General features: G+C 43.5%; 1 long non-coding RNA gene across 1 annotated transcript; it reads right to left on the reverse strand.

Moving 5' to 3' along the window:
- Nucleotides 1-538: 538 nt before the first annotated feature.
- LOC109309946 lies at nucleotides 539-18,447 on the reverse strand. The gene is made up of 3 exons (XR_002101089.1): nucleotides 18,437-18,447; nucleotides 1,291-1,296; nucleotides 539-630 (listed from the first exon to the last, which is right to left on the reverse strand). It is a non-coding gene; the product is annotated as an uncharacterized LOC109309946 (long non-coding RNA).
- Between the last annotated feature and the right edge of the window lie 1,633 nt (nucleotides 18,448-20,080).

A 20,080-nucleotide genomic window follows, 5' to 3' on the forward strand; every position in this document is an offset into this window, starting at 1 on the left:
CCCAGCTGACTTCCTGCCGTTTGGGCAGGGGGCTGGACTCGATGATCTCCCGAGGTCCCTTCCAGCCCTAATGTCTATGAAATCTATGAAATCTGCAATCCATCTGACTGTGTAGGCATCAATGCCACAGTCGCCTAGTTTTTTAATGGGGATGGGGTGGGAGAGGGTGTCAAAGGCCTTGCTGAAGTCTAGAAAGACTACATCCACGGCAACACCTACATCCATTGCCTTTGTGACCTGATCGTAAAAGGCAATCAGGTTGGTCTGACATGACCCACATTACATGCATGTGACATGACTTGCCTCTAACAGAAATTCTGGCGTTCCCTATTTGAAAACTGAAAAATGGAGAACCGCTTTTATGAGAAGAATAAACTAAACGGGTTTTGCTTGTTTAGACTAGAAAAACAAATGCCCATAAAAGATAGATTGCTTTCTGCAAATACATAATGGGAATCAATCCCAAGGGAGAACTATTTAAGAAGGGCTATTTAAGCCAAAGATGGCAAATACTGATCCAGTAACAGGTTCCATTTAGTTTTGTGTTCCTCTGAATTTAAGCCTCTGTGGACAAGTGTATACACTAGAAACTGTCTTGTTGCTGTGCTCAGAGGGAGAAGTTAAGCATAACTGTGCCAGACTCCTCCTGGCAGTGTGGGCCCCCGGATCTACACCAAGGATGACAGGAGGCGGTGGCTGCTGCTGCTGCTTGGGACCAGCACTGGATGCAGCCCTGTACCAAGTGCCAGGAAGACTGGTGCTGCTTCTGGCCCCAGGCAGCAGCAGCAGCCTCCTGTCATCCCACACGCAGATCTGGGGGCCCACACCCCTGGGAGGAGTCCAGCAGCCCTGGGAGGGCAGTTTGAGCTCCGTGGGGTTGGCAGAGTCACTTGGAGCGCAGCCCTGGTTCTCCCACCGGCCCTCGCTGCCAGGCTGAGGTGTGTGGGGCTGGCAGAGCCACTCGGAGCACAGCCCAGTGGTGGTAGGCAGGGGAGAGCCAGGGCTGTGCTCCGACTGGCTCTGCTAGCCCCACAGACCTCAGCCCAGCAGCGAGAGGCAGGGGAAAGTCAGGGCTGCACTCTGCCTCCTGCCACAGGGCTGAGCTCTGTGGGGCTGGTGGAGCTGCTCAGAGTATAGCACTGGCTCTCCCCCACCTCCTGGTACTGGGCTGCTTAGAAACTTGAAACGTTTCAAGTGCCCTCATTTCATTTTTGAAACTGTTTCAAAGTCTTTTGTTTCATTTCGATTTCACTGTTTCAAGCTCGAAATACAACAAAACAGCTTCAAAACAAAACACTCAAAACATTCTGCCCTAGTGAACACCTAGTTTGTTTCAAATCTATATGAATGATCCTACTCCATTCATCCTTGCTAAAATTAGGGAAGAATACTAGAAACGGCCTTTATCCAAGTTCAGCCTCATGCTCTGTCCTCCCCACCCAGGTGGGTTTCTGCTTTCTATAAATGTAAAAGAACCCAGCATCCTATTATAAATACCAATTTATAACATCATGTCTTATTTTTAAATAACTGTGGTAAAAGTACAGTACGTTGGTTATGTCTCTAAGGTTGCATTTAATGAGGAAGTTTCGATGGTCAAAATCCTGTGTTCTCACCTTCGTGAGACCAAGGACCTTAAACAATATCTTGCTGTTAAAATCCTCCAGCTATACCAATAACAATAAGCAATCCCAGTTCTGGCTCTGCTGCCAGACCTTTTCAACACAGAGAGATTATAAAAGCAGTAGAAATTTGAATGAAGTTCTCCATAGGAGCCTACAAAAGCTAGATTTCTTCCTGCTGGAAAGCACAACAGCACCGCTTCTGGCAAAGAAATATCTGAAGCAAGATAGCCCTCCTGATGTCAAGATGGAATTCATGATTAGTTCAAAAGTTAGACCAACTAGGTGTGTTTTGAGCTGCACCACTGTGCCTTCTATATGGTTTAGGACTATTGTCAGGGGGAGCCAGTGCAACCTGTAAACCAGCATGAATCTTATTCTGTTTTACATATTCAAAAATTCTTAATACTTGTAGAGAGAAAACAGGATTTAAAAGATGAAGCAAAGGTGGAAACAAATCAAGAGACTAAAAAAGCAAAAAGGAGCTATATGCAATAAGTAAAAAGGGAAGAGAAGGAAAAAGTTGGGATGGGCATAATTTCATCTTCATGAAATGGGAATCACTAATGCAGAAGTAATGTCATCTTCCAGTGGGACGGAAACAGATGGTATACATTCTCTATCCTGAGAATGCTGAGCTTACATAAATTTCTCTCCTTTCTACTGTCAAATTATATATTTTTGACAAACCTTCATATGAAAACAGCAGATACATAGTAGGCAGTATGTCAGAAGTATAGCAGATTACATTGTGCACATGAAAGCAACTTCATAATGAAACCTAACTTCAATTGCAATCCATCTGATTTAGGTTTATGCAATAAACTCAGGTTATACTTGACAACTTCATAAGCCTTAGTTGAGTTTGTAAAACTCCACTGTTTTGTGTGTTTTGAGTGACTGCACATTTAGTTTAGGGGTTCTCACAAACACACGTGAAGCAAAACTAGATAAACCAAAAATCAAAGTGTACAACTGCTTTAAGAACTACCACACCAGGTTTTATTCACATTTGATGGTGAGTTTGTTCTATTTTAATCTACAGACAGAATTTTACTTCCTAATACAGTCTCAATTCCTGTCAAATCAATGACTTGTTTTTGTTTTTCCAGAGGGCCGCAAACCCAGCAAACTTGGGTAGATTCTCCTTGTTGGTTAAGGAATCCATTAAGGCAATGAACTAGACACTCAAAAAATAAGGATCTATTTAATAAGGATCCGTTTTTGCTGACAGTCCTCTCTAAGCCCTGCCTAAAGGATACAACCCTTGAAAATGGACTCATCTGGGATACCCCTACATACATCTCCAATTAACAATTATAGTGGCAACCAATCTCATATCACAAACTAAAATGAAAAAGTTTTTATATCTTCCCTAGCCCTGTGCTATTCAGCAAATGAACTGCAGTCAGCTTTCAGGAACAGGTTCACTTTATTAATACATAAACTAAAAGGAGCGGGATAACTGGAAGACTATTCTATTATGACCCCGCTTGGAGCTCTGTTCCTGACCAACTACTCCCAGCCACTTCTGTAAAACTAAGGTGTTTACATTCAATAAGCCTCTTAAATAGCCAGTACCTTACAAGACTTACTAAAACGCTAGTGAAACTTTTCCTTTGCCCATGACTCAGTGTTTTTTTAGTCCCCATTCCCAGAACATATCCTCTTCACAAGCTTTGACCTGCAAAACTTGTGCCCTTCTTCTGCCTGAAGAATCGTGCTATCTGAAGTAACAGAGCTTGATTTGCTGCCTGGTAGAAGGGTTCTTCTCCAACATGACAAACCCTGTTCAAGGGACTGATTTTTTAAATTAACAAAAATACATCAAAGAGGAGAAGCAAAAATAAATAGCTGAAATTGCTTAATTCAAATGCCTATTCATTTCCCCTAGACTTTATCAGGCTTCACCTCAATTAAAAATAAACTTCTAACAAGATCAATATTATTCCTTACAAGCATTATCAACAGGCTGTCAATGCTTCCGATTTATGAGTCTAGGGAAAATCTATTCAGAGAACAAGTGGGCTGCTTTTTAAGTGAGCTGCAGCTTTTATAGAAATTCCAGCTTCAATTACAGCGCACACTAATCTATTGCTCATCTGGCTCCTTGACAGCACATAAAAAATTCCTTTGGGTGGCCTTCTTGAATGGAATTTGCTCCTTGCTCATTACTGCCTGTTGTGCATACAGAGGACAACCTTTCCTTTTTAAGTTCATATCAACAGGTATCACTTTGCATTACTATTTACATGATTAGCATTCGGAAAGGACATGAGTTTCTCCTGACTTGTTACAGCTCCCACAGACAAAGGGGCTTTAAAATAGAAAAGCAGCTGTTCATAATTGGAGCCCCGGTGCTTCTGCAGCAAAATATTTCCCAGCATTCCTCTTACAAGTCCCTGGTGTGCAGAAGAAAGTTGCACTGCACTCAAACAAGTCATTCTACAGTTGTGGAGTGTCAGCTGCCACCTAGCCTGCAAGATGCCTCCCATCCAGTAACAAGAGTTGCCATAAAGAAGGACGATTTTAGATATGCTCGTCTCATTCTTTGTAATAAAATGGCCACTGGCTTCCACGCAATTACAACTATCAAAGCAAAGGCAGTATTCAGAGACATATCTTTTGGTTTACACATCTCACTACTTGCTACATAAAGACTACTTAGGAATGTTCTCTCAGTATCACTTAGATAAATGGTTCTTAACCATAGACTCAAAGCACCCTTCAGAAAATGTCAGCTTTTAATTTTCACTAAGGTTTTGACTACAAACATAGAAAAGAACAATTCTTCTGTTACAAAGATCTCAGGAAGACCACAAGAAGTCAGAGTGTTTTTAACATTACAGATTCGTATTTGAAATCCCTGGGCACATCCCCACGAGTGGGAATGTGCATTTCCTCAGGGACAAGCAGCAGTGCGTGCTTGATAGTGGAGATAATCTTTTCATAAATGTCATTCCACTTCGAAGAGCCATACTAAAAAGGAGAAAGACAACTTAGAAATCCAAAGAGAGCAGTCAAATAGGGATGGGGGAGTTCAGGCTGGATGTCCAACAGGATAAAGATAGACATGGGGGGCATGGAGGGGCACATTACAGTAAAAACAGTAAGAAAATAGCTGAACACTGTATTTTTCTATTTCTGGCATCTACCTAATGCAGCTCACTTATTTTTGGTCTTTTTTCTGAAAGCCAGATTGAGAGCCTTTTGTTCACATTGGTGAGCCACCATTCCAATGAGATTTTTTGCATGGGTTAAAAAAAAAAAAAAAAGAAACAAAAAACAGGAACCCAAGTGGTCTGCACTGACTCCTTGGTTTAGCTCTTCAGCAAGAACTGACCAAAGCCATGACCTTGTAGGACATGAGTTCAAGGGATAAGTTTAGCAGTTCAAACCAGTAACAACTCGAAGTCTTCTGTGAATCAGACACAGTAAAGAAACAAACATGTGGTTAGTTTGATAGAACAATAAACATTTGCCATGACATGGTATTCATTTCTAATGAAAAATACAGAAAACTCCAGGAAAATGAAAAATGCACTATTTAAGCCAGCTGTTAACTAAATGATAATTGTTGATCCAGTTATTCATTGAAATCAGAGCATAAATCAAAACTTAACTTCGCTGAAGCTAATTAGCAATAGTGACTAATGGAATAATAGGACAACAGTTGTTCAACAGGAATCATGAGTTATTTTAAAACACTGGATTTGTTGTACCTGCTAATCTAATTTTAATGGGAAAAAATTAAAAATCCCTATGAACTGTATATCATTTCTCCATACATGTTGTTCCATTTCAAAGAGCCATACCAAAAAAGAGAGAGAGAAATTAGCTGAAGACAACAGTCAAGTTGGGATGCACTGAGTGGTCAAGGAGACTGACTACTTTTCCTCCCTCTTCCTTTAGAGAGACTAGACCAGATTCCTGGAAATTTAAAATAGTATAACGCTGCTTAAATCAAAAATACTTGTTTGAATATAAGAGGGTCTAAGTGAGGAGAAGGCGTCTACCATTGTTAAAAAAGGAGGCCTTTCTCTGAGCAGATGCAAGGCATTTGTCACCACACATTTAATGGAATATTGACGAAAAAGCACTGGGGACTTTGCACAAGGCTAGCATCAGTTAGACCACCCCTTATGAGCAAGCACCTACCAGCTGTTACCACAGTACAGAACCTGATACCACCATCTACAACATAAAAATTGTAGCAGCTGCAGCACCTCAGATACTGCATTGCAATACAAGTATACTTTGTAAAATATTACTGATTAATGATTTCCACTACCTAGATTAGACTTTATGTGGGGATGGAAAGAGGATACAGCAAAAAGGCAGTGGCCTGAACTGTGTAGAGAAGAAAAGGATACTGCACATAAGAACAAATTTAAGATGACAAAAGGATGAGCATTAGAGTGAGAACAATTCCCTGAATAAATTTATGATGTATGATAGCCAAATAGGCATAGCATTTAAGTAAAGCTTCAGTTACTTTTGCTGATCCACTGATGAGCTACAAGGATAAGCTTAAGTTATTCAGTAGAACTGGGACAAACAGTAAATTCTTCAACAAACAGTATATACTTCTGGAAAATTGGAAATAATTTATTAAATAATTTATTAAATATTAAAGTCACGTCAAATTCAGAAGTGTCCTGTTCAAAAGTGTTTTTATGGTTTAGCCAAACTGAAGATTCCATTATTCACCCAGTCTTATTCTCCATTGCTTCAGTCAGAAGCATGTATTTCCTTAACCTCAAACATACATACTGTTATGTACTGTTATGTGCCAGCAAGTGGTGGAATGCCATACTGTGTTTATCTTCTGTTACTGCCTGCTATTTTGCTTGAAAAGCATTGAGTTAAGCCCCTTTGTACAACAAAGACATTGGCCCTGTTGTTCCCAACGGCCAGGGACAGAAATTACACATAAATCAGTATAAGTAATCAGAAACTTGTTCCAATCTGTAACACAACAGAAGTTTAGTGCACACAAACTACTTTCAAAATGGCCAAAACAAGTTTCAGAAAAACCTGGATGCATGTAATATCAGATTTAACTGATTTAAGTTAAATCCGTTCATTGAGCTTCTGTCCCAGATTCCCTCCAGATTAAAGCTATTTGCTCCAGCCGAGCAGGGAGGCATACTTTAGCACCCTGGCTTCTGGCCTGGGCCACTACAGGCGTGTGGCTGAACTTCTGGAATCAAAAGTGAAAGTCTGTTCACTTGCTTATTGGTTCAATCTATGCAGCTTACACTAACCTGTGAAGATGGACCTGATTCAGCGTCAGACTTTTGACTGACTGCGTCAGCCACTAATGCAAACAAACCTCTGTAATATACACAATATCATGATGATCCTGCATTATTTATGCAGGCAAAACTACTGCCTAGCATCAACAGAACCTTTGCCTGAATAAATATAAAGGAATTAGGTCTTCTGCATTTATAAATCTACATCCTGCATAGTTATGGGGACTGTGGCCCTAATCCAGCAATGAATTTAAGCATTTGAGTAGTCCTGTTGAAGTCAGGTTGACTACTCTGATGGTTAAAATTAAGGACATGTTTTGCTGAATCAGATAACACTTCCTTATCTACTGGAGATTTCCTCGTTTAGTCCTTGATTCTACTTCTCTTCACATAGAAAGAATATCCATAAGCATTCCTGATGTCAGAGTACTAGTATCCACAAAAGATTGTGAAGGGACAGTTCCAGAACTTGTGGAAGTGATGAAAGCATCAGTCAAGGAAGGAAGTCACCCTAAGGTGCTGTTATAAAGCTTTCAAGCTACCAAGCAGTACAGACTGTACATGGACACAATTATTTTGTTGCAGAGTAGCACAGATGTGTTATGGGAAAAAGAATACAATAAAATAGCAGGAGTGAATTAACAGAAGTTGCCCTACTGTTCAAGAGGCACTTCAAGGCAGGATTTTAGGATTGTAAGTACTAATGCAGGATTTTAAAGCCCGCTCTTGGTCAAACCCCGTAACACCGTGACAATATGCAGTTGCATATATGGATCTTTATTTTTCCCCAGATGTACAGTCCACAGCCACCAGCATAGATGGATCTTTGAATGCAAATTCAGCATCTCATCATATCAGTTCATACATCTGCCCATCAGTAAAATTACTGAAAGGAAACAAATTAAAATCTCGGTTTCCATGATTTTGATTATTTTCCTGAAATCAACAGCCAAAAGCCAAAGAAAACAGGAATTCTTTAAGTAATTATGCTCGTTGGTGAACTAACTGCATGGTAACAAATCTGCTATGCATTTTAAATGTAGCTGGCATAACAATGAAAACATGCATTTTCCTTTGTCTCTCAGGAAGTGAGCATTGTAACAGATGAAAAATACAGGCAGTTAAGAGAGAGACAAGTCATGCTCTAATGGTCTGGAGGAGATTTAAGCAAGCTGAACATTATGTGCCAGGTAGAAATCTGTCTGCTTAAAACAGTATAACACAGTAGAATTCGTCATTTACTCATCCATTCCCTGCTGCTAAAGCAGAGTTAGAATTAAGACAATTCAGCCTGGTGGAAGAACTTGACAGGAGCTAATGAATCCCAATTATAGACACGCCTTCATGATACACTCATGAGCATTGCACCTGTGCAAGGATACTGCTGAAAAACCTCCACTTCCATTCAGAGGACATGACTGTTCATGCATTAATGGAATTGCTCCAAAGAGGCTGTCCATGACACAGATTGTGATAGTTATCAAGAACTGCAATAAACCATGCCTGTAGGAACTATAAGAGTAGAAAGGTATACTTGTATCAGGGATGTGATGACCAAAAGGCTTCTTATAAATCAACCATTATACACTGAAAACCCTGAACGACAGCACACGATCATTAGTCAGCATACCATATCTTCAAGAAGCAACCTATTAGAGAAACTGCTGTCTGTTCCCGCATAAGTGCGTGCCTCCAATAAACAGCACAGTATGTGAAAAGTAGTCACTAAGGGGGTGTGTAGACAAAACAGGGGCCCTAAATTGAAGCGGTGGGCTTTTAAAAACACTGCTTCAACTTAGGGGCAAGTAAACGACTGTGCTGTGCACACGCCCGTGCACTTACCTGCCTTTCTGGGCAGAGGGGAGGGCAAGCTGCCAGCAGGTGGAGCTCTCCCTGGGCTGCAGGGGGTGCTGGTGCTTCCCTTTGCACCACCGGAGGCCCCCCACCCAGGTGGCAGCTGCCCGCAGGATCGGGTGATCCCGGGGAGCACTGCGGCCAGGGAGGGAAGTACCAGCCCCCCATGCAGCTCAGGCAGGTAGGCAGACTCAAGGGGAAAAAAATGAAAAAAAGATCAGGCCAGCTGATTTTCTTTTTCCTTGGGCCTTGCCTTCTTGGGCTGCTGCCAGGCTTCCTGCACAGGCTTCCTGCAGAGCCCCTGAGCTGCACAGAGCCCAGCGATTCATTCCATGGCTGTAGGGCAGCAAACTAAAAACTCCTCAGGGAAATTTTAGTTTGCTGCACCCCAAATCATTTAAGGTGCATTATGCCACCGAATTTGCTACAGCAGCTGGAATTACTGCACAATATAATCGCCAACACATGCAAACACCAACACCATTAAAGTGGTGCAAAAGCACTTAACCCACTTTAAAGTGTCGTGCACACATGCCCCTCATTTCTTTTGTCGATATATGGCCTGTGTCATGACAAATGTGGAAACATTTTTGCTTAGTTATCATTGGACTGATAACTAAAAGGTGATTGTAATACACTTACTCATTTCACAGGGTGCCCAAATACTTTAAAAAGATGGTTCAGGATCAGGGAAGTTGACTAAATTATCCTTGTGGATAGTTTATTCTGTACTTTCTTCTTATTATGTTGAATAATGTATTCACTCATACATTTTTTCTGTTCCACTGCATAGGATTGTTCTGTCCTAAGCGCAGGATTTTGCACTTGTCCTGATTGAACCTTGTGAGATTCCTTTTGGCTCCAATTTGTCTAAGTCACTGCGAATCCTAGCCCTACCCTCCAGCATATCTACTACTTCCCCCCTCCCTCCCCAGCTTGCTGTCATCTGCAAACTTGCTGAGGACGCACTCTATGCCATCTTCCAGTTCGTTGATGAAGACATTGAACAAAAACAGCCCTAGAATCAATCCCTGGGGCGCTCCACTTGATATCGGCTGCCAACTAGACACTGAGGCATTGATTATTACTATCCGAGCCTGATGCTCCAGCCAGTTTTCTATGAAGTGTTGATAACAGTTGTATCTTCCAACACAGAAGATTCCATCTATCTATGGGGTTATCTAAGCATGGCTTTTGCACTAATCAGAGGACAGTGGTAGAAAAATGGGCTGGTGCTTTCAGTAAGCTGTACCAATTATGCTATGGTGATATGCATTAACATCGTTATTTTACTCATCAATTGCTTTTACATAAAAAATATAATTTAGCTTAATTTGACTGCAATGTTGATTATTCTGTAAGAAAGAAAACAGAAATGGCAGAACTATTGAAACATGTAACAAAATGCTTCTGAAATAGTAAATTTGGCCCATTTTCTTCCCAGGTACAGAACCATGGAGTAGTTTGCACTGGGAACGTATTTTGCAACTTGTCTGGTACCTTTCCCAGCATCATACAAGCTGGTGGGGGGGGCAGAGAAGGGGCTTGAGTATATCAGCTAGCCAAGCTGAGCATACAGCTGGGGGAGCAGCTTCTGCCCAGCAGCCCTTTCTATGCGCTGGAGAGCTGTGCCCAAGTCAGCCCTGGCCCACACAGCAATGCACACGGTGCAAGCTTGCCCCCTCAGCCCCAGCTCTATTACCTGCAGCCTCTGGGCTGGGCACACACTGCTGGCTCTTGCCCTACCTGGGGAAGTGCTGCACAGCCCTGTGTACCAGGTGGCAGACATGGGGGTCTACCCCTATGGCTTCCCCACCACTGCCATTGCCATCACAGGGGCTCACCCCGGAAATACTAGTAGACAACACCTGGGCTGCCAAGTGGCGGTCAGCTGCCTGGCAAGCAGATGATAGTGGCAGTGGTGAAGCTGGAGGTATAGCATAGCCCCATGTACAAGGCGTAAGGCACTACACTTACAGCTTCCCTGCCACTGCTACCACCTGCTCGGCAGCTGAATGCAGTTCCACAGCCCAGGTGGCACCTACTAGTATGGCAAAGGCAGGCCCCATGACAGTGGTGGTGGTGGCAGGGAAGCAGTAAGGGTAGTGCCCCATGCCTAGTACATGGGGCCATGCTACACATACGGCTTCCCTGTTGCCACCACCTGAGGCATGGCCAGATGCTGACCTGGCATGGCTTCCTGAGGCAAAGGAAGCAGAGAGGGGGTTTATTACCCCCTCCATCCCCGCTCCCACCAGGGAACACAGCTGGGGTCTGCCAGCCCTGGCCGCTGCCTCCACTGCTTGCACCCAGCTAGGCAGAAGCCCGCACCATGGATGCTGCTGTGGGGGCTGGGGCTATCCCAGATGCCAGTCTCCAGCATGTAGAAGAGGCCACTGGGCAAGACCTTTCCTTTATGGAACTTTGCTCCTGGGCCTCTCCCTCCTCCCAATCAGGCCTTTGCTCCTGGGTCGCAAGCAAAACCTGGACTCCAGGGACTGGGAAGGTGCAGCAGGATCACCACAGGCTGGGAGGGGGTCTCTGGGTGTCCCAGGCCATACTGAGTCACGAGCAGGAGGGAAAAACTGGGCAAACCCCCGCTGGGGTCCCTGCCGGCTAGGGTGGGAGTTTAAATCCCTCCCCAGTCATACTCAGCCTGCCAGGGCCTGGACACGCCCCGCCTTATTCCAGCTTTCCTCCAGCCTGAAGGGAAGGGAGAGCTTGCTTTAGTGCCCCCTGGCTTCTAGCATAAGCCACTGCAGGCATGTGCCTGCATTTCTGGAATCAAAAGTGAATGTCTGTTCACTTGCTTGCTGGTTCAATCTACACAGGTTAGACTAACCTGCAAAGATTGAATCAATTCAGGCTTGGGCTTTGTGAATGTCTATCCCTAGCCAATTTATATATGCCACTATATAGCAGGAGACAACACAGGCAAGGAAATTTGAGCTAACAAATCTCTTGTGTAGTCATTTTCTATAAAGAGACAGGCCTCTGTTTTATGACAAGAAACAGATTTGTTAGCACTACCCTGCTAATAGTGGTAGTGGTAGATCAAGCACTGAATTAAGACATAGTAAATCACTATTTTCCATGTGTCCTCCTTGTAATGGCACTTCTCCTGGTTGAAGATGGTGAAAAAGACATGGTTTAACTGGGAAAATGAACTGAAAGGGGGAAACACCAATCAGGCTTAGCAATACCCCAGAAAGGTAATGATAGCAACCGGAACAATCAACTAATCTACTTAATTCAGATCCACTGTAAGAAGAAAAATTCTAAAAAAGCCTGATTAATCTTGGGGCAACAGAGAGCACTACTTTATTTTGTATGAATGTGACAAATGCCTCAGTTTAACAACTTTATTCTGGTACGATGGAGGTTGGGGGAAGTGTGCGATTGGGGACAGATAATCAGTGGACATATCTACATATGCACATAACTGCTCAGGTGTTACTGTGCAGTCTTTTAGTTCTTGCTAAATAGTAAAGCAAGTACTAAACGACTGTGCAGTAACTGCCGGTACTGCACAGTCCTGGCACCGCATGGGTTGTTTCCAACCCTACTGTGCAGTAGCAGCAGTGTCACAGTTCATGCCCACCACCGTTACATCGCTGTAGCTTGTCACTACAGAAATGTAGCATCTTGTGTAGATGTGCCCAGTGATACCTACACTAATCTGGCTTCATGTGGTTAAAAAAATTACTTTCCCAAGGCCAGAATTTAGAAAACAGCGATAAACTACGTAAAAGGCATGCCTAGAGAGGAAGGTAGAAGGGCTGTATATTGCAGAACCTTGTACTCTTTTCTGTGGCTGCAGTGTAGACATAAGCACTGTGTGAAAGCAGCCACGCAGTCTGTTCATCAGCTCAAGCGAGTCTTGTGATACGAGTAAAATGGATAAGGTTTAGTTAAGTTCCAGATGAACAGATGATCTGCTATTCACCAGTTTCCATGCTTGTGAAAGCCTATAAGACATAGGTTTGCTGTCCTAAAATTGTTTTTAGTCACTTTTGTGACCAGCACCTGGTCACAGTCTTTGGAGAGAAATTTTCTTACCGGTGCCAATTATGCCTAGATCTGTTGTATTACAAGGGTGAAAAATAGGAGGCTTCATCCCAGAATTAATTTTCAGAGTGGTTGGACTTTGGGACATACCCTTGAAAGAGGTGAAGGACTTCAAGCCCCTTGTTTGAGCAATAGACTTGAGAGGGAATGCCATGGCACTGGAAATGCAGCATCCCTGTAACTAGGACAAATGTTTCTTGGATAAAACTGATCTAGCATTCTGCTTCGTTCTACAACAGAGGAAAGACACTAGTCCTGGCGGCTAATGGGAACCTTGGGGATATTTAGCTGACAAAAAGCCATGCATAAAATGCCTAGCCCATTCATGTGGTAGATGAATATCAGGTACCTTCTGGGCATCTCTGATCAAAGTTTGACTTAAAAGGCCTGCCACCATGCACTATTTAACTGCTTGCTACTCAGATTAGCCACAGGACATCTCAGCTAAGTAGAGATGTTCACAAAGCCCCTAATGGAAGTGCTCTAACTACAGTTCTATCAGTCCAAGCAGGAGTGAACAGACCAGACATTTGCCATCCAGTGCAGCAGGCTCAGTGCTTACCTGCAGCAGCCAAAACCAGAGAGCAGGAGATATTCCCACATGCCTCCCAAGAGGCTGCAAGAACAGCCCCTCTCCAGCCACCAGCTGGTGACTATCAGCAGTGGCTTGTGGGGGAGGGGGAAGGAACTCCCAATACCATGAGGACCCCCCCAAATCTAGCTGTTCAGCCCAGCTTTTCACTGGGCCCGGGATTGGGGTTGGGGGTATGGGGGGGAGAGGGAACCCCCTGCCACCCCCCCTTCTCTGATGTCAGCTAGTAAGCTGTGGAGGGGGGGGCCTCATGGCAGGGGGGCTCCTTCCCCCCCCCCACAGTTCCCAAAGTGGTGAAAAGCCGGGCCAGGCAGCCCCATGCTGCAGCTTCCAGCTCCTGTTGTCAGGAGGCTCAAGCAGGGCTCCATGCTCTCACTGTGCATGCTATCCCTGGGGCTCTGCTCCCACCGGAGGGAAAGCAGGCTCATGGCTACACTCCTGCTCACTATGCCCTCTAGTGGCAAGTCACAATTGTGCAGGTCAGAGAAAACATTACATTTTAACCTGTGACTTCTCTACAATCGTTGAACTTTAGCACTGCCTAACAGATACACAGAGTCAGAATGGTTTAATGGTAGCCTGTAACAGCACCCATAGAAACCAGGCTATGCAAATACAGACATCAACCCATTGTCAAGCAAAGCACAAATACAGCTCTTTCTTTTTCTCATTATTTATATTTTTCTGCAGGAACTTTATTTATATATTTTTAATCTGGTAAATAAGTTCATCAACAGACCTGACAATATATTGGTAGACCCACGGATCTGCAACATAAACGAACAAGACATTCTTTTTGGATCTCACTACTTCCCATTGCCATCTCAGTAATCAGAACCATACCATGGATGGTGTGAGTGGTGCACAAACAAGTGAATTAACTTTGCAGAAAATTCTTCTCCTGGTAGCTGCATCATAGTGAAAACTAACATTCACATTTTCTAGTGCTCAACAGCAACAGTCAAGGCCAGATTTTCAAAAGGGCTTAGCATGTTGGATTCTTCACTATTTTGAAATATGTCCCCAATATTCCTGGCTTCTGAACACTTAAAACTGACCCTGTAGCACCTCAGTTTTGGAGGAAAAAACAGAAAAATACAAAATGAACAGCACGGTAGTTTAAGAAAAGAATTTTTTTGATTGTAAACCATCCTACCTTACACATAGTAATAATATCATATAGAGAAGTAACAACAGAACAGAGAGAGAGAAAGACTTGGAATGAAATAACCAGCACTACTGAGTGCAATCAAATTGATGAGAATTATTATGTAGCAGCTTCGAGTGTGATGATTAGTTGTTAAATAAATCGCTTTATACATGTCCTTTAGAAATCTAATGAAAGTAAACAATGCACTAAAGGGATGTCTCAGAAGCATGAAAATAAATGTTTAGAAAGAAACAGATGTTTGATGGGAATACTGTCTTATGTTTTGCAAAACCATCACATTGTTGTTATTCATTCCTCTGTTGAAGCAATTTCTGTAGATGTAGGTCAAACATGAATTTATGTCTGTAACATTTTGCTTTACATTTGGAATCCACTCTTGATATCACTTTAAATGCCAAAGGATTATGGGAATTGCCAGTCTCAGAAGGCTCACAAGGGGAAGGTTAATTTTACTGGTTCAAAAATGGCTTATATTAGGAGTGACTGAAAATGGTTATGAACAACTGACTGAATTAAGTGAATCTATAGCCTTAGTGGCCTGATGTCCCCAGTGATAATCATTGTTGGGGATAGGTATTATATGGCCATGGCCCCCATATATCTGGCATCCTACTTGAGTAAGCTGTTGGAGCACCAGACCATATCGCTACCACCAACTTCTGATGTCCTCTTCTCGCCTGCGACATCTTGATGTACTATTAACTACTGGCAGCTAGATGTTGGGTTCCTTTGGAGGATTTTCTTCATGGGACTCTGCCTTCCCTCACACCCCACCCTTACCACTTCCAGAATGCTTGACATTGGGGCCCAAGTCATGTATCACCCTGTGATCACTGACAGTTCAGCACTGGAGGGCCCAATGGATGCTCCACAGTGGAACCCCTTTTCTTGGACCACCTAAAGTCAGTTCTCTCAAAGTCCCTCACCCCTTTTGGTCCAGTTATTTGCCAACATTCAGATCAGTCCAGCCAGGCCAACAGTCTTAAATCAGCTTTTCCAGGAGTCCCGGTATAAATCAGGCCATCGTTGTTTAGGAGGGCTTACATATGTGTTCCCTGATTGCTGGTTGCACAGAGTAAGAATATATTAAACAAATGACCTGTCCTCCTGAAGCTGCACCCAAACATTAACATGGCACATTGAGGCCTTCTGCTTCATTTTTTAATATTCTGGAACCTTGTTTTGAGATGCCCTTCTATCATTTACTCATGGAGAAACTTGCCTTCCACTGGTCTCAAAGTAAACCACAGAGGAAGCAGAACATGGATGGACTGCAACCAAGGGATGCCACACTGATAAAATCTAAACGGGGTGGGGGAAGTTTGGGAAGAATTTAGATCACTCCTGTACACTCATTTTTGGCATATGGGACAGCCATAAACCAGCAGGACCACATGGTCACTTTAACAGCATTTGCAGAGTTTATGAAGCCTATTCTTTCCTCTCCTAACCTATGCTTACCTCTGTCATGTTGCACAAACCCAGTTACCTGGATTAGCATCAAGGAGGGGAATTAACCATTTAAGGGAGAGTAAGTAAAGGAGAATTCCCTAATTTAGCTTTTAACATTCTACTGATGTAGGTCTACCAGATTGTAACGATTCTGTTGAAACTGGTATAGGAAAATTTGTATTAAGGGAGTTGTTAAAAGTACAGTGTTAATCCAGCTGTAAAACAATTCATGTTGGAGAGGATTTTTGAACAGGTGTAGTACAAGAATTGCCAAGATTATCACAATTTTAAAAACACCAGCAGAGCCAAGTACATTATTATGTAGACTATTAGCCACAAAAGGGTAATTTTGCAGAAAGAAGCTGATTTTGAGTAATATACCTAAAATCACATAAAACATCCATTAACCAAAATTAATTATTTTTAGAGCTCTGAAATGAGAATCAGCCCTAAATGAGTTTATTTTGTTCTTTTCCTTTACTTAAAAATAATAGAGCTTCTGTGAATTTGCTCATAAAATTACAGCACAGAAGAAATTACGAGGCCATTATAAATTGCTCAACTCTGGTGTATATAGCGGACTAGTTGTCAGATTCTGAACTATAGCACTGGATGCGAAGCTGTAATATACTCAGTCTCTATTATATAGTCACTTTCTAGATGTCTCCCCTGTGAATTTTTCTTCTCTTGCAATTCCTTTGCTGACAATCATTGTGCCTTAACTGTTTATCTAGTGAATCACCATCTGCTAAAACTGCTGTAGTTGAAATTTTGAGCCTTTCTTCATCCCCATTTCAAGCTTATTGTGATACATTTGTAGACTTTCACTAGCAAGAAATACAAATGCCACTTGACTATCAAAGAACAGCTGAACAAATTGATGAAAATATGCCAGATCTTCTGTAATTTCTCACAGGACAAAAGAGGGTGGTGGTTACCACTTTAATAAAATCAAATATGTTTTATCTGAAAATAAATAAAAGACAATAAGCAGATAATTAATCAGTTAAAGGTGAGAGACTTACTCCCACACAGAAAATACAAGTCTGTGGCTGAAGGGAGCCCCAGGGTCTGCATACAAAGAAAAGATACTGGTCACAAAGATTTCAATTTCAAATCTAAACTAATCCATCTTCTCAGTGTGACCTCAGCTCAAGCACTTAATGTCCTTCCTGGTTTAACTTAAATCAGAGACCACCAGCATCCTGGCATGCTCTCTGGGCTGGGCTCTGCTCCAGAGAGTTGGGCTGGCTCCTCCCCTCTGCTCTCTAGGGGAGCTCAGGTGAGGCATGGCCAGATGCTGGCCTGCCATGGCCCCTGAAGAAAATTCTTCCTGTCGCCTCTCCCCGCCCCCCTCTCCGCCACCCTGCTGGCAAACCCTGCAGACCACAGCTGGGGTTTGCCAGCCCCAGTCGCATGTCCACAGCTTTCCCTGCAGCCAGGCAGAGACAGAGTTAATTCCTCCCTCTAGCCTGCCTGCCAACAGGAGGGAATTAACTCCACAGCAGTCCCAGAATAGGGGAGAGGGGCAAGCTAGTCCCCTGTGTGCAGATCCAAGGCCTGGACCTGTCAGCCCAGAGCTAAAACCTGCAGGACCAGACTGAGAGGTGGGAAGTGTTGGCACAGACCTGACAATCATCACACATATATGCCGGAGATGGAGTTAAGGGAAGTTGTAGACAGCTTCTTCCTGGAAGTTGCAGACCGAAGAATGCAGAGAACTACATTTACATTATAAAGCACAACCTGTAAAACCTAAACAAAGCCTTTCTGAATGCCTGGCTGTAAGGAGACACTCTGCCTTAGGATTAGTAAGATTTATGCATGGCTTTCTCCCCACTCCTCAGTCTGGCAGCAGCTCCCCCTCCACCCCAAGGCTGGTGGCTGGCATCCTGTGTGTCCTGCTAGCCCGGGCTGGTGCCTGGCCATGCCCCCTCCACTCTAGCAGGGAAGGGTGAGAGCCTTGGAGGGCATCTCTCTTCCCTCCCCTTTGGCAGTGGCTAGCAGGTGTGCTCTAGTGCCCCCCTGCTTCTGACTCGAGCCACCGCAGGCCCATGCCTGCATATCCTGCTTTAACAGAGAATGTCTATCCAATTATTAATCAGTTTAAGCTGCACAGCTTAAACTAACCAGCAAAGACTGAATCAATTCAGGCTCAGGCTTTTTGAATGTCTATACCTAGCCCTGCTGAGAGGCACTCAACCAAGCTGAAACTTGCATAAAAGACAAGAGCTAAGCTTTCACAAATTAGTAATTGATAATCCTTTGCTCACAGGGCTTAAAACCCACCAAACTAGCCAGTCTAAACCCACTCCAGCTCAAGCAAAGGGCTCACTAGTGCTATAGTTGCAAAGATTGGGCCCAGGTGATAGGGCATTTGCCTGTAGGCTGGGTTCTGTTTTCTGACCAGCTGTGTGACCTTGAACAAAGTCACCTTCTTTCACTCTGTGCACCTGTTTTCTGCCCCACCCTACAGGTGCTTTGCTTAATTAGGCCCCCAGGCAAGCAAACAGCACAGACATCCACTAGTCTCAGAACAACTGAACAAACCCTGGCAGGTTTTGAATTCACACAAAGGTCTGAGACAGACATTGCATAAACCAGTTTGAGCCAAATCAGTTAAGTCTGATACTACATTCAATCAAGTTTATCTCAAACCAACTTTGGCCATTTTGAAACTGGTTTATGTGCACTGATAGTCTGTTCTGTTACAGGTTTAAACCAGTTTCTGATCACTTAAACCAGTTTGAGTGTAATGTTTGTCCCTAGCCAAAACTTGCAAAGACACTAACCAGGTTGCATTCAGTGAAATTTCTCATAAGAACTTGAGAAAGTAGTCTCACATGCCTGCACATGTTAATCTATAAACATATTATAACTGCCCAATATACTATACTGGCTCCTGGTAGGGTCCTGTAATAGCTCTGCACCCCAGAGTTTTTCCCAGTGCAATGGAATATGCTGCCAATAAGCTCAATGTGATTTTAGGAGCTGATTTATAGACGACTGTTTTGCAGTCATAATATTGCCATCCCAAGGGGTATTTGTGCATTTATTGCATAAATATAGTTCGGTTAAGTGTATCCTATGGCCTGCACTTTAAGTATAGGACCTATTCTCTTGAGTCCTGATGTAGAAAAATCTATTAGGAGAATGGAGATGAGGGGAAATGAAGCTTTTAGTTCTGAAGTAAACCACATATAAAACTATGTTGCCATCACAATCTGTAACACATGGAAGTTATCTACCCAGAGAGTGGAAATTATCCTATTTTTTCAGTGGGGTATTAACCCTGAAACCTGGTGACAAAAACAAAAAAAACAAAAAACAAAAAGTAGCATTGTTAACCATTTCTCTACAGAAAATGTCAGCAGAAACATCAAGTATCTCACTGCATTTACTTATCTTTGTTAAATGTTGAGGCAGATTGAGGGGAACAATATGCCAACTTATGCCTCTCCCCCCTAGTGAGGTGGGGGGAAGAAACAAGGAATGAAGCCACCCATATCACCATTTGAATCCACTACTTCATCTGCCTACCCAGATGCACCAAAAGTAGGGTGACCACATGTCCCTGGCAGACAGAGACAGTTCCAGGTTCCCAAGCCCAGTCCCAGCCAGTTGGTCAAAGGTTGAAGTCCAGCAGGGATGTGGAGTGTCATGGGGTGCCAAGCAGGTGGTTGGGCAGACACCACTGTTGCTGTGCAGAAGCAAGGCATGTAGAACTGAAGCAGGACCAGACTACGGAAGCCAGAACTGTCCCAGTTTGCCTGGGACGTATGGTCACACTGACCAAAAATGACACATGCCTCATCGGCACACACCGTAGGCAACGTGAGGGTATGGGGGGGGGGCATGTGCCCCCCCCAAGACTGGCACCCGCCGAAGCTGCTGCCGGTTTCTGTGGGCAGTTGCCGCTTATCACTTTCCCCCAATGCTGATGCAGCTCCCCGCTCACTGCTTGTCACCCCCATCACCACTGTCACTGATACCTTCACTGGCATCTGTGGATGGTCCCAGCTTGCCGCCCCCGACACCACCACTGGTGTCTATGGGCAGTCCC

The sequence above is a fragment of the Crocodylus porosus genome, unplaced genomic scaffold, assembly GCF_001723895.1.
Source record: "Crocodylus porosus isolate Cpor-Errol unplaced genomic scaffold, CroPor_comp1, whole genome shotgun sequence".
NCBI lineage: Eukaryota > Metazoa > Chordata > Crocodylia > Crocodylidae > Crocodylus > Crocodylus porosus.